Source organism: Lygodium microphyllum, chromosome 3, assembly GCF_053477565.2.
Source record: "Lygodium microphyllum isolate KBCC chromosome 3, Lygodium_microphyllum_v1.1.10, whole genome shotgun sequence".
Taxonomy (NCBI): domain Eukaryota; kingdom Viridiplantae; phylum Streptophyta; class Polypodiopsida; order Schizaeales; family Lygodiaceae; genus Lygodium; species Lygodium microphyllum.
The window spans coordinates 106,468,752-106,484,297 of NC_141137.1; the positions used below are offsets into that span (position 1 = coordinate 106,468,752).

General features: G+C 40.5%; 1 pseudogene; it reads right to left on the reverse strand.

Annotated features, from left to right (window-relative positions):
* Positions 1-1,978: 1,978 nt before the first annotated feature.
* On the reverse strand, positions 1,979-2,733 carry LOC148038715 (tubulin alpha-1 chain pseudogene; annotated as a pseudogene).
* Positions 2,734-15,546: the final 12,813 nt, after the last annotated feature.

Here is a 15,546-nt window from a genome sequence, read left to right on the forward strand (position 1 = left end):
GATTTCTGTCCTGAATTTCTGTAGTAGAAAATCTTGATTATCTTTACTTCTAGAGCTCCAAATTACAAGGTCTCTGGCTCTGTTCAAAGCTTGAAGAGCCCTCTATCCAATGATCTATCAAATGCAGAAAATGGATGAGTACAGAAATTTCTGTAAGGGATTTTCTGTTGCTGTCTGAAAATTCCTGCAGGCAGTGAATACCCTGTTCTAGTCAATTAATGGCTTGTACCATCAATACCCAGCATGTACCAACTTCATAACCTTGTAGGAGAGTCTCATACGTCTGCCCATACTGAAAATGACCTCAGTAACCAGTAAAATGGCTGTCTGACTCAAAGTAGACTGCAATCTTTAATGAGGGTATGTATACATACTCTGTTCCAATCTTTCAGACTGAACCATAGTGTCTTTACCATAGGATGTATACATTTTACTGTAGCCATATGTCTTCATACATTTGCCATACCATACATTTGCCAATATCACAAGAACTCACTGTCCATAACTCATGCTGTAGGCTGATTTCAAATGCCTTTGAGATTTGTACCTGCACCTAAACTTGAAAATACGTGGGATCTGAGACCCGAGGGGTTTGCAAAGTTCCCTCTCGGGCCGGGTTGCGCTCCCCTTCAGGGTCCTCGTCGGTAGGGGAGGGTCACCTCACTATTGTCCTACCGACTCGCCCGGCATCCACTTTTTCCTCGTGGGCAAGTACATGGCAAGTGAATTCTAGCTCTAAAAATCAGTATGATATGCATGGAATAGGAAGGAAATACAATTGCCTTTCATTTGCCCTTTTTCATGATATGCAAGATTGAAATTGAAAAGGCTGAAATGTAAATGAGAAGTGGAGAGGTATTTACCTCAGCAGTGACTCACTGCTTACAAAGTTTTTCTCACTTACCAATTGGGTAATGATTTTCTTATGATCAAGAGGCAAAATAGGCAATCAATTTCATGTCAGGGTTAGGCAATAAAAGATTGAGTAATGAAGCTCAAGAAATTACTGATTTCAGTGAATGGAAATAGATGGGTAATGCTCATTCATTATGGAAGAGTTTGAGACATTTAGAGATGGCCATTTCAGTAAAATTGAAGAGGTTTAGTAAAGACAATGACTGAGATAACCTATAGGCTTCATGTAATGCATTAGGCTATGAATGAAAGCTTCATTTAATCCTCTTATTTCTCTTCAGCAATTGGAAATGAGATCAGCAACAATTGGATGTAAAGAGAAATTAAGAGTGATTAGAGTACCTCATTTGATTGATTGGAGAAGAGCATTGTTGATGGAATGACCTTCAATCCATAATGCTTGACATAGGTGGGCTGAGCTTGATAATCCAACTAAAATCAGTCCAAGAGATCTTCAATATTCAAGGATAATCCCTTCCTTGATAAGCTTCAACTCCATTAATCCCATGAAATCTCCATGACTCCATGAATGATCCAAATAAGGGTTGATGAAGACCAATTACCTTCTCTACTTGAAGTAGGTTGCAATAGGTAATAGAGAGGGCTTCAATGTGTCCAAGAGATCACGAAATTTGAGAGAGAATGCCAAAATTTAATGGCATAAAAGCTTCAGGCTGTCCATTGAACACCTAGACCTCCATTGGTTTCAATCACTTCAATGTCGGTCCAATGTTGATGGGTTCTTGAGGGGAAATGGTTAAGGAAGCTTCAGAGATGCTTTGCCCACAAAAGCCCCATGAATTGCTTTAAAAATTTCAGGAATCTTTAATGCTGTCCCAAACTGTTACACATAGAGTTTGCAATCTCCATATCCAAGCTCCAACAAAGCTTCAAGCTTCAAGATCAGTCAATGTTGGTACTAGGATGTATGTAGAGGCTTCAGGGAATATAATAGAACAAAAACCCTTTGATCTTGATGAAGAAATCTGAGAAATTTGAGTGCTGTCCAGAACTGTCATAAAACTCCATAACCAGGGTTTTGAAGAAGAGGGAACACTCCAAACTAATAAGGATCTTGAAGAAATTGGTGAGATATCTCTTGTTCAAGGTTGGAGATCATGCACACGGCTCTCTGTACCTTGGCAAGGTCACCTCCAGGCACGACAGTGGGAGGCTGATAGTTGATGCCGCACTTGAACCCGGTAGGGCACCAGTCCACAAACTGAATGGTCCTCTTGGTCTTGATAGTGGCCACAGCTGCATTTACATCCCTGGGCACAACATCGCCTCTATGAGATAGCAGGCCATATACTTTCCATGCCTCGGGTCACACTTGGCCATCATAGACGCGGGCTCAAACGCACTGTTGGTGATCTCCGCAACAAAGAGCTGCTCATGATAGGCTTCCTCAGCCGAAATGACGGGCACATAAGACGAAAGCATGAAGTGAATTCTCGGATAAGGAACCAAGTTCGTCTGAAACTCGGTAACGTCTACGTTCAAGGCACCGTCAAAGCGAAGCGAGGCCGTAAGGAAGGAAATAACCTGAGATACGAGTCGATTCAAATTAGTGTAGATAGGACGCTCAATGTCCAAGGAGCGTCTGCAAATGTCGTATATGGCTTCATTGTCAAGCAGCACAGACACATCAGTATGCTCGAGAAGAGAGTGAGTGGACAAGACGCTGTTGTAGGGCTCCACAACGGAAGTAGACACTTGAGGGGAAGGGTACACAGTAAACCTTATCTTTGATTTCTTGCCGTAGTCTACAGACAAGCGTTCCAGGAGCAAGGAGCCAAGGCCGGAATCAATAGCAATGCATCAAGAGGATCAATAGCCAAGGCCGGAATCAATAGCAATGTTCAGATGGTGCAAACAGCGTGAGTGCATACTCACGTCCTGGAAATCAGCAATGGTGCCAAGTAGCTACATAAGCTACTCCTCTTGAAGCTCTTGAGGCAGGGAAAGAGGTCATCCAACCCATTCTCATGATAGGTGAGAAGAAGAAGATCTGATGTGGTCTTGGCCATGGATTCTTGTGGAAAGCTTGAAGAAATGAGGAAAGGGAAGAAGAAATCCTTCCTTCTCAAAAGTAACCACGGTTAAAATGTCCTGTAACCATTTGTTTGTACACTTACCCCAAATTTTGGCTCAATATTGATCACGTCCTGCTATTTTGGCAAGAGCCTTCCATTTCTTCCCTTGGTAATGCCAAGAATCACCAGCTTCATCCTTGTTTGTAGCAGACCTTCACATATAACTCCGGTTTGAAATCTTCATGTCCTGTCAAGTCCTGTCACTCAAATTCCTAACTATGGTTTGCTCTCTCTAGCCTAGGAAACTGAATCTAGTACTTGAAAATGACTTCTGCAAGGATCTAAGCTACTGCTCTGATACCAATGTAATGAAAGCAATCAACCATGGAATGAAATCTAACTGAAATTGAAAATTAACTAAGCTACAACAAAGAATTAACAAATCTATTGCACCAAGACATCCTCATCATGTATTAATGGTTGGAGATTCAAGAATACATGACGGCCATGGCTGAGTGCTTCATAGGCTAGAAAGAAGCTAACTCCAAGAAAATGGTAAAGCCAAGATTATTGAATGATCAAAAGATGTATTGCCTTTGGCCTCTAGTCCCTTTTATTCTAACCCTCTTCCAAACTTAAGGGTTGTTCACACATGTACACATAGGCTAAAGCTAAATTTACAAAGGCTGGAATTAATCCAAGGTGCAAATATTAATGTTGTATTTTTCCATGGCAAACAATGACAGCAGGCTAAATGCCTTTGTGATAAAACTAGAAGTCTAGGGCTTAGGGTTTGCTATAAATAGGCAGCCCTAGCCAAAGTTAGGGGCCTTTTGCCATTTGGACATGTTATTCATGTAAGTTTTCTTGGTAGTCACATTAGTTTTCTTGTTCTTCACCTACATGGAGGTGAGTTTCCATGGCACCAGCTTGGGGTGTGTTCCAAGAATCCTTTCTTGTATTCATGTTTTCACCATAGGTTAATGTAGTGATTTCTTCATTTTCCATTGTTCCATAGTTAGATTTTATGGTAGTCTAGGACCTTCATTGCAATCATGCAAGTTTTTCTTTTTGCCATCATGAACCACAAGAGGCACTTTGCCTTTATGCTCAATGCTATGCTATGTGTCATCACCTGTGTATACATAGCCATGTCTTTTAGCTACCATGTCAGTGAACCAATCACCATGAGGGGTCATGTGGTTCGATGCCCCTAAATCAATGTACCATACTACATCATCAATGGATTTTTCAGCAGCCCTGTCTTTCACATACTGCATGGCAAATAGTCTATCTCCTGAAGCATCACCTTCTTGACTAGACGAAGCAAAGTGTCCATGCTATTTTCCCTTCTGATTTCCCTACTTCTTCTAGCAGTCCTTTGCAATATGACCATACTTTCCATAGTAATGATAATCCTTATCCTTATTCGGATTGTCAGATGGGCACTGGTGATGCCAAGAGCCTCTACCACGAGAGGTAGATCTCCCCCGGCCTCTGAAGTTTCCACTTCCTCTTGCATTTGATCCTTGATGATTATTATTGCCATGGGATGCATTTTGTTGGCCTCCTTTGCCAGAATCATAGCCTCTACCATGGTTTCCATGGCCCCATTTATTGGAATAAAAAACTGCATCCTTGCTTTTTGTACTACTAGAACCTGTACTCAAGCCAAGTTTAACCTCCTCATGGATAAGCAATGCAACTAGCTCATTGAAATCAGGCATTTCAACTTGCACAGACATAGAAGTATCAAAAGACTTGTACTCTGAGCCATTCAGAGTCATAGCAACCATATCTTTGTCTTCAATCTGAGTACCAATAGATGCCAGCTGATCCGCAATGGTCTTGATCTCTATCACATATTCCTAAATGGACATGCCCTTTCTCTCCATGTTGTTAAATTTTTTATTTAACTGTATCTTCTTGGCACTTGTATTGGTGCCATAGTACCTAATCAAAATGTCCCACGCATCCTTAGGAGAGCTGTAGTTCATTATTTGCATTACCATGGTAGCTGATATACATAGAGACAACCAATGCAATACCCTATGAGCTCTTTCTATCCAAGCTCGGTGTAGTCATCTTTGATCAGATGTAGGTCTCTCTGGGAGCTCAAGTTCAGCTTCTACTCCAGTCACCAACTCCCAATATCCTTTCCCGATTAAGAAGTTCTCCATGTGGAACTTCCATATGGCATAATTATGGCTATCCAATTTCTCCCCTACAATTTGGGTAATATTATCTGCCCTATCAGCATTTTCCATGTCGTATGTTCTGCCTAACTACTTGCAAGTAAAAAAAAACTTCCTGACTATTTAGTTTCAGCCCGCATCTGTTTATGATAATTTTCGACACTTTATGTGCTCAGACATTCAGTATTTTAGACTTTTAAAAAATTATATATACACCTCCTAACACTTGGCAATCACCTAGGTATTGTAGCATGCATGTACAGACTGCATTCAATGCAAAACTAGCATGTATTTGGGCACCATGTTCATGTATAGACAAGCAATCTCTAGGCAAAAATAACAGTAAACAACAGCTCCTCTTTGAGCTCAAAATAGAGGGTATGTGCCCCAAGAACACTTACAGCATTTTAGAGATCTATCTCTACATATGGGGTTCCAGACATGTCAATTTGACACAAAGTACTTCACGTACTGCAAGTAAAAATGCAAAATATTCTACCTGCAATTTCAATCAGTCAAGACTAGCCAATCACAATGTATTTCAATCCACAAGCCTCCTCACTATGTTACATACATATGCTATCACAACTAAAGATCAATACATGATCATTACAGCATCCAAAATGGTCCTATCTTCAAAAGCTAATGCCATACAATGCATTCACTATTTTTAAATAGCCAAAGCCATGTCAACACATTTATTTCTAACTTCAACGTTTAGCAATCACTAGTTTCCGATACCCTTCTTAATCCACCAGCCACCATCAAGCAAACATATGCCAAGTTATACAAAATGACTGAGCCTTCTAATGTCACGTAATGCTTCCAATACTTGCTGTCCACAGTGAATGACATTTTTCAGCTTGTGAAAACTTTCTAGATCTGAGTATTTGGATTACAATGTCTCAGCTCAAAGGCATGACAATTATGCATATATCTTCCAGGATTTATGTATGCTTCAATGGAGCCAAGAATGCATGTCATACACCTTCAATGCTTTAGGCATGTCCAAGTACATACTACCCTGTCAATATTAATAGCAGATCTAACCTTATTTCAATTCTGTACAACCGTCCCACAATTCATAACTGAGCTCCCATGCAAGCATTAGAGCTCTAGGGTCTTCAACAACATTCCATGAATGCTTTATTGAGCATTAAACCACATAATATTCATCGAGCCCCAAGATTTCAACTAGGCATCCAGCCTGACATTCAGGCGCCACATGCAATTCTCACGTTATTTGAATAGGCCCACTCTGTAGGGTTGATGCTGAAGGTGTCAAGAATCGCGTGATGGGGGGATGTGCTTGAGTTGTTGCACCAAACACACACTGTATACACAAGAGGAAGCTCACTCAAGAACACAAGAAGAGAGATGGAGGCCAAAACGTTTTCTTGCTGATTTTTTTTTCTTCTTCACACACTATACAATACATACAAAGTATAGATAAGATACAACATAAAGAAAAGTAGCCTTCTAAGTCAAAACAGTGCATAACCGATTACACTAATCAACAGGTGTTATATCTTTGCCAACTGTAGGTAGGTGTAACAAACTAAATATAATAAGTGATAAGTTAGTGGCCATGTGAGTATCATAATGAACACCAACGTGCTAAGTGTAGACATGTAGACTCATCTAGCCAGGCAGTCCATCATCAATGTCTGCACGTGTTGAGCTTGCTATCTCAACACTCCCCCTCAAGCTCAATTCTACCTTTGCAACTCCAAGTAAGCTTCGAAACTTTCAAAGCTTCTCTGCACCCAATGCCTTTGTGAAAATGTCAGCTATCTGACCTTGTGTGCATACATATACCAAGTCAACCTCTCCTACAAGTACCTTCTCTCTCACAAAGTGGTAGTGCACCTCAATGTGTTTTGTCCTAGCATGGAAAACTAGATTCCTAGCTCGCTGTATGCTGCTCATGTTGTCACAATGAATGACAACTGAACCATCTCCCTGCACGTCCAAATCACCTAATAACTTTTGTAGCCATACCACCTCACATGCTACCATAGCAACACCTCTATATTCAGCCTCTGTACTCGATAAAGAAATTGTAGGTTACTTTTTGATGCTCCATGTAACTGCTGCACTACCAAGGGAAAACATGAATCCACTTGTAGATCTTTTTTTTGACATGCTACTAGCCCAATCTGCATCTCTGTATCCAAAGACCTATACGTCCTAACCTGCCTCATAAAAAAGTCCATAATGTAAAGTGGACTTCACATATCTCAATATACGTCTAACTACATCCAAATGAGGCTTTTTAGGCATCTGCATAAACTGAGTGACAAGGCCAACATCATAGCTCAAGTCTGGCCTTGTGATAGTCATGTAAATCAAACCCCCTACTATCCTTTGGAACATAGTAGGGTCTTCTATCTCATCCCCAATGTCAGCACTCAACTTCACATTTTGCTCCAATGGTACTGAAAGAGGCTTATATGTTGTCATACCATACTTGGATAACATATCCAATCCATACTACCTTTGGGACAGCCATATACCATCATCACATCTGATCACCTCAATACCAAGAAAGTATCTCAGCTCACCCAAATCTGTCATCTCAATCTTCTTCTTCAAGAAGTCCTTAACTTCAACAATCCCATTGTCAATGTCACCTGTAATAATCAAGTCATCCACATAGATGACTATGATGACCAAACCTGCATCTCCCTTTCTCACATAAAGTGAGTGATCAGCATCAAAAATACAAAATCCAATATTGACAAGATACTCTCCAATCTTGTTAGACCATGCTCTAGGTGCTTGCTTTAGCCCATAGAGTACCTTCTTTAACCTGCACACATATGTGGGATACTCTAAATCCTCATAACTTGCTAGCTACTCCATATACACTTCTTCTTGCAATTCATCATGCAAGAAGGCATTCTTAACATCAATTTCCTACAAACTCCAACCTTTGGCTACTGCCAAGGCAATCACACACCTAACAGTTGCCATCCTAGCAATTGGGCTGAATGCCTCTTCATAATCCATGCCATATGTTTGAGGATTGCCTTTTGTAACTAGCCTAGCCTAATACATGCTAAGTGAACCGTTTACATTATGCTTGACTTTGTAAACCCACTTACAGCCAATAGTTTTCTTACCCTTAGGTAAGGATACCAAATCCCAAGTCTTATTGCCTTCTATTGCAGCCATCTCCTCATCCATTGCTGCATCCCAATGAGCATGACCAATAGCATCTTCAAAACAAGTGGGCTCAACATCCTCAACTAGTTTCACCATATAAGAATAATGATGAGCTACATAACCTTCAAAACCAAATCTTTTAACAGGGTATCTGACCCTGCTAGATCTGCATACCACCGGATCACTCAATGGAGCCTTTACATTAATCTTAGCTCTCTGTACACCCGGTGTCCTGACTGAAGGAATATCAAGCTCATCATCCAAACTCTCTGAACCACTGGAATCTCTGTCAAATCCCAAATGACTGGTAAATGCATCATTACCATCCAACACTTTCTTCTTTCCTTTGTCCTTCCTTGCAACACTTATAGATCCACCTGAAGATGTGGGGCTAGTCCTTAGTCTCCCAGACCAAGGGCTCACTGTAGGTATAGTACCATATGATGTTTCTGGTCCACTAAGACTGTGATTCTTGTGTTTCATTTAGCTGTCCTGATCATTATCATCATCTAATACATCACTAGCAGGTGCATACCAGCTGCTCATCTCATCGATGATAACATCGCTGCTCACTCTGAACTCACCTGTGATAGGATTATAACAAAGATACCCTTTCTGCTCTAAAGAGTACCCAATAAAAATACATTTTTTTGCCTTTGGATCAAGCTTCTTCCGTAGCTCATCTAGCATATGAACATATGCAACACATCCAAATACCTTCAAGTGTGATACATCGGGCTTCTTGCCAGTAAAGCACTCTTTAGGAGTCATCTCATGAACTACACCTGTGAGAGTTCTGTTCATAATGTAGACAGTAGTATGGACAGCCTCAGACCAAAAATGTTTAGGCATATTCTTTTCAACCATTAATGCCCGTGCAACTTCAACAATATGCCTATTTTTTCTTTCTGCAACACCATTTTTCTATGGGGTATACCTATATGTAAATTGCCTCTTTATCCCATGAGTCCTCAAGAAGCCACTAAACTCATTAGAGAGGTACTCTCCCCCTCCATCTGATCTCAAGCACTTCACTTTTAAGCATGTTTCTGTTTCAACAGTTGCCTTGAAAGATTTGAAGTGCTCAAACACATCACTCTTTTCCTTCATGAAGTATACCCATAACTTCCTTGAACTGTCATCAATAAATGTGACAAAGTATTTGCTACCACCAAGAGATACATTCTGTGTAGGCCCCCAAACATCAGTATGCACTACATCAAGTATTTTTCTACTCACTTATTTGTCATGCAAGAAGGGTTGTTTTCCCTGCTTACCAAACTGGCATGCATCACAGACTTTATGCAATTCTACAACTCTAAAAGAAGGAAACCCTGTAACAAATCCTCTGGACTGTATTAATTTCAGCCTTTTCACATTTGCATGTCCAATACATTTATGCCATATTTCAATAACTGCAACTACTTCTTTTCCTTTAGAATACATAGCAACATCCATTGCAGGAATTCCAATGTCTAAAGTGAACATTCGGCCAACTCTACTTCCTTATGCGACCAATCTGCACTTATCATTAAAGTCTTCTACAAAATAACCTTTTGCATTGAATCGGACCTGCAACCCCTGCTCTACCATTTGGCCAACAGACACTAGATTCTTTGTGATTGATGGCACATGTAATACATCTGTCAGACTCTTTGTCTGGTCATCATACAAGGACAAGGGAACCCTTCCAATGTGTGAAATTGGGTGGCATGAATCATTACTCATCTGCATATAACCTGGATTTTGTAGGTCCTGCATCTCTCCAAACCATTCAACATGACTGGTCATATGATTAGATGCACCTGAATCAACATACCATACATCATCATGTGTCCCCTTTCCTATAGCTGCATTCATCATATGCTGCATAACAAATAGACGCTCATTTTTGTCTTCATTCTATCGTGAAGACTATGCATAGTTTCCTTGCTGCAATTTACCACTGCGAATATTATCCTTCTTTGCATAACAATGGGCTGCAATATGGTCTGTTTTGCCACAATAATAGAAAATGATAGCAGAATTTCTAGAGCCTCTATTCTGCCATCCTCCTCTTCCTCTAGAGCTCCCCCTGCCTCTAAAGTTTCCTCGGCCTCCTGAAATCTACATTTCACCAAATTACTGATTGAAACTATTTTGCTGGTTATTGCCAGCACATCCCATACCACGGCCTCTCGAAGAGGATCTACCACATCCTCTTCCTGAACTTGAGTAAAATGCTTGAACCTATTTACCATTTTTTTCAGATGAGTCACCTTGCATATTGATCTCTTTAGTAATCATGAGAGATATCAACTCATCAAAATCTGGAAATGCCTTCCATACATATACTAAAGTAACAAATGATTTCCATGCCTTCTCATTGTTAAGGCCACTCAAAGTGGATGAAACTAAATCATCATCATCATCAAGCATTGCATCAGTCGATGCTAAAGCATCTGCAATGCTCCTCACCTTTAACACATACTCACAAACATTTTTCCTTTCTTCAAGGCATTCAACTCTTGCTTGAGTTGAATCTTTCGTACCTTTGTATTTACTGAAAATATATTTTTAAAAATTGTCCAAGCTGCATGTGAAGTTTTTACATTCCTAATATGCCCCAGCATAGTATTATCAATGACTGCAGATAGCCAGTACATCACCTTTTTATCTTTCGCATTCCACTCTTTCCATGCTTTTAACTCATCTGCAATCGGAGGCATACCCAGCTCTGGCTCCTTTTCTTCACCTGAAACAAACTCATAGAGGCTCTTTCCAATGAGAAAATTCATCACACGAAACTTCCATGAAGGGTATTTGTTCTTGTTGAGCTTCTCAATAATGGGATTTCCACTGTTCTCTGCCATTATCACAAACAAGGATACAACACAACAAGCTAGTCTTCTGCAATCTTTCACAACACGTGCATAGCAATATACCAAGCAACCTTTTTCACTAATTTCTCAATAATACATGTAATTGCAATCTGTTTGTAGATAAACCTTATGTTTGCTTCCTGCAAACACCTCAAAAATTATAGATTCGCAATCTGTAACCTGTGCACCCACTTCCGGTCAATACAGCCAAAATCACAGTGTACCCTGAAACTGTTGTCTGCAACCTTGGGGCTCTAAAACGGGGCCTGAAACGGCCTCAGACGCCCAAAATAATTGTGGGAAAGACTTAAAGGACATATGTGTAGAATATACAGTGATCTGCTCGCACACCAAATCTCACAGCAATCTGAGATTTTTGCTATGCCCTGCTTCAGGTGCCTCCACAGGCACTATCCAAGAGAGAGAGTGGAAGAATGGGAGATCTTCTTACCCATTGCTTGCTTTCTCAAACCTTGCTTCTTCTCCTTCACTTCAACCTTCAAAATTAGCCTCTCTCAATGGCGCAGCTCTGATACCATGTCAAGAATCGCGTGATGGGGGGATGTGCTTGAGTTGTTGCGCCAAACACACACTATATACACAAGAGGAAGCTCACTCAAGAACACAAGAAGAGAGGTGGAGGCCAAAACGTTTTCTTGCTGATTTTTTTTTCTTCTTCACACACTATACAATACATACAAAGTATAGATAAGATTCAACATAAAGGAAAGTGGCCTTCTAAGTCAAAACAGTGCATAATCGACTACACTAATCAACTCGCATTATATCTTTGCCAGTTATAAATAGGTGTAATAAACTAAATATAATAAGTGATAAGTCAATGGCCATGTGAGTATCATAATGACCACCAACGTGCTAAGTGTAGACGTGTGGACTCATCTAGCTAGGCGGTCCATCATCAATGTCCGCACGTGTTGAGCTTGCCATCTCAACAATATATTGAATGATGAAATTTGAGGTTGTGTGATAGCTTATTGAGTGATTTATGATGGGATTATTTGGTTTTAGTTGAGCTAAATGTTTACTCCTCTATATACCTTCTATAGAGCTTCTATAAATCCTCTATAGATCTTCTGTAAGTGTTCTATGATATGAGAGTGTACTTTGGGAAAGTTTTCTAACTTTTGGAAAGGATGAATCTAAGTTCAAAAGAGCTAAAAAAAATGGAAGAAGTAGATGTTGAAGACTAAAGAGAAGACTAAAGTGAAGTGACAGTGATGAGCTATGAAGAGTCACTATAGTGGCTTTGGTGCCCTTTCATACCTCCCATGCCTTTTGGAAGGGGCATCCACGACCAAAGAAGGGTTATTGTGAGTGATTATCGAGCACTGTAGTGAGGAGATGATGTACTATTGATTGAGAGAGAGTTAGAGAGCCAATTCTATGTAAAAACTATGTATCTATCTATGAGAGATTGAGAGAGAGAACTATGAAGACAATGAAGATGAATACTATGCGATTATTTCCATTCAAAAATTATGTATTTTTTTGTATTCTTGTTAGTTGTGATGGATTCTATGAAGACATTGAAGATTATGGTTGATTCTATTAAATCCATGGGAGATATCTACTATGATGTTGCATGAAGATTTGTTCTTTTCCTTGTTGTGATTCTATAAAGAATGAAACAAAAGATTGTTGATGTTATAAGATATACTTTTCTTGCAGTAGAAACCCTTTTTCCTTGGTGTTCCTCTTGGGGCTCCATTCCTAGTCTCCAATGCGATGATGCTGACATCCGCGCGATGTCTCATCCTAAGATGGTGGGCTTCCTACTTAGATGCTTTTAACAATTATCTGTTGCTCCACACTTAGCTACAAAGAGAATTTGCCATGGGCATGATACAAGTGGTACACAAGAGGTGCATCCTTTATGGTCCTATCGTACTAGGAAAATGTCCTCTCAATGCTCTAACACCCACACTAGTTATGGATAGAATCATCTCACGATGTTCTAAACCAAGCTCATGTGCCGCTTTAATGGGGAAACAACCCAACCCTTGGGACGTACTATTGCCATAGGTGGCAAAGAGTTGACATCAAGTTGTCAAACCTTCTCGTCAATGTGAACTCTTGGGGAAGATCAACCTGTTATTCCTAGAGTAACCTTTATACATTGAGCTATGGCCCTTCCACTTGGCATTGTCAGATCACTAAGGTCAATTTTTGTCCCTGCTCAATTGGTAGGTCTTACAATCAAGCTCCCTTTTGCCTTTGCACTTGAAGCATGATTTCCATCTAGCATGAGGGAACCTTTGCATGCCTCCCTTACCCTTTGGGAGGCCTATGTCCCATAGAAATTGTCTACATGGGACTATCCCTTGACTCATATCTGACATAAGATTAGAATTCTAGCTCTTCTAGAGTGGTATCTCGTTGATGACTCGGGCCCCTAGAAAGGAGCCTTCTTTGCCTTCCACTAAGTTACACAAGAGGAGCCCAAAGAAAATCCTAGGGAATAGTGAAGTTTCATAGGGTCTTTCTATCTAGATACAAGTAGTCTACATCTTCATAGACATGTCTATTTCATTGCATCTTCCTCCAAGTTAGTGCCTAGATCTTTACGCCTTTCATGTGGGTCAAAAATTACCCGAAAAGGAATTTTGCTACCTTAAGACTATTATAGTTATGGCCGCCGTTCACCATGGCTTCAGTTGCTGGCTCTCCCATTATTGGGTCACCAACTTCCTTAACGTTATAGTACTGGGTAGACATCAGCCCCTATAAATGGTCTTATGACTTTGTGGGGACCTGTGTTTTTTGTAAATAGTTGCTTGGGCCTAGTCATTGTGACCTCCTTTGTGAGGAGGCACCCCTTCTCCCAAAATTATGGGGCCATTTTGCCAAGTTTCTTTGAGAAATTCGTCTCGTGCCTGAGTTATACTCTACCTACCCATTTGTGTTGGTTTCAGGTAATATAGGTACCCACTTGTCAAAAGTCCTTTGAGCTTTTCTTAGAAGTGTGGTGTGGGTTAGGCATTGTAGGACCTAGTGCTTGAACATTGGCTAAGGGCATTTTTTCTACCCCTTATTTATATCCTTGATGAATACATCAACATTGCATCCTTAAACCGATAACCATCTTTTGGCTAACTTGGTCTCCTTCGTCCCTCAAGACCAAAGGGATAGTATGGGAATATTCACTTGTTGTCCATTGACTACACCTTTTAGCCTAATCTTAGGCCTTGACTAACCCTCCATGGACAAACCTTGCAAAGGAACCCTTAGGCTTTTGGGGCATTGGATTCTCACCAATTTCTGCATTACTCAAGGTGGCATTCTTGCTTTTGTTTTGTCCACACCTACTCCAACTTGTGCTTCCCCCTAGAATGGAATGCTCCCCTACCAATGTATTTTGACATCTCATATCTTCAGCACACCACTTAATCCCATTCATCTTCAATGCAAGAGTGCTTAATCAACGAGCTATTATGCACTCTTTTAAGGGTGGCTACTTCTAGGCAAACCTCTTGACTGTCTCTACACTCTTAACTCCTTTATCCACTAACCGATCATTTAGGGGCCTTATTTGGTGATTTGGGCTATTCCCCTCTCAATGATGAAGCTTATCCCCCATCATATCATTGGTTGACCCTTACCTCCTCATCCTTCAATGACTCATATCTAGTATTTAGAGCTTTTTGGGATTTGGTACCGCTCTCGCAGTTCACATTTGGAACAGTGATTTACCCATATTAGGTAGTCTAGTCAATTGTTGCACCTCAATGCATTTTGAGGAAAACCAGCTAGCACCCCTAACCACAAATCATTCATTGATTTTTCAACATAAATTAGCTTGGACCTCCATCTAGTTTTAGCCAAGCTTCATCCTAGTCATGGATAGATCATCCAAGTTGAAGTCCATAAGCAATGATAGTTGACCTAGCAAGACCAATTTTTGTTATGGCTCCGATGGGTTCCCTTAACCAAGCCACTGCCTATAAGTTGCAAACTCATTCTTATATAGGGACACAGTTAGAGATTTGATTCTTCTCCCACTGCTTGGAAGCTCATGGTTTCATGTCCTATTTCACTCCGGATGGGGGTTCTTTTCACTTTCCCTCACGATACTGCTTTGTTGTCAATCACTCAGGAGTATTCAGCCTTGCAAAGTGGTCCTTGCTGTAAGACAATGGTACTTCTGGCTATTGGACTCTCACCATTTGGGGTGCAATACACTCAATTGTTTTGCCTAGCCACAAAGGTCTTTCCTCACTCTCCCACAAGCCCATTTTCACAGTTTAATCTACTCCTGTTTCACTCACCACTACTATTGGAATCACTTTTGCTTTCTCTTCCTATGGCTACTAAAGTGTTTCAATTTTCCAGGTTATCTCTTGTCTGCCTACG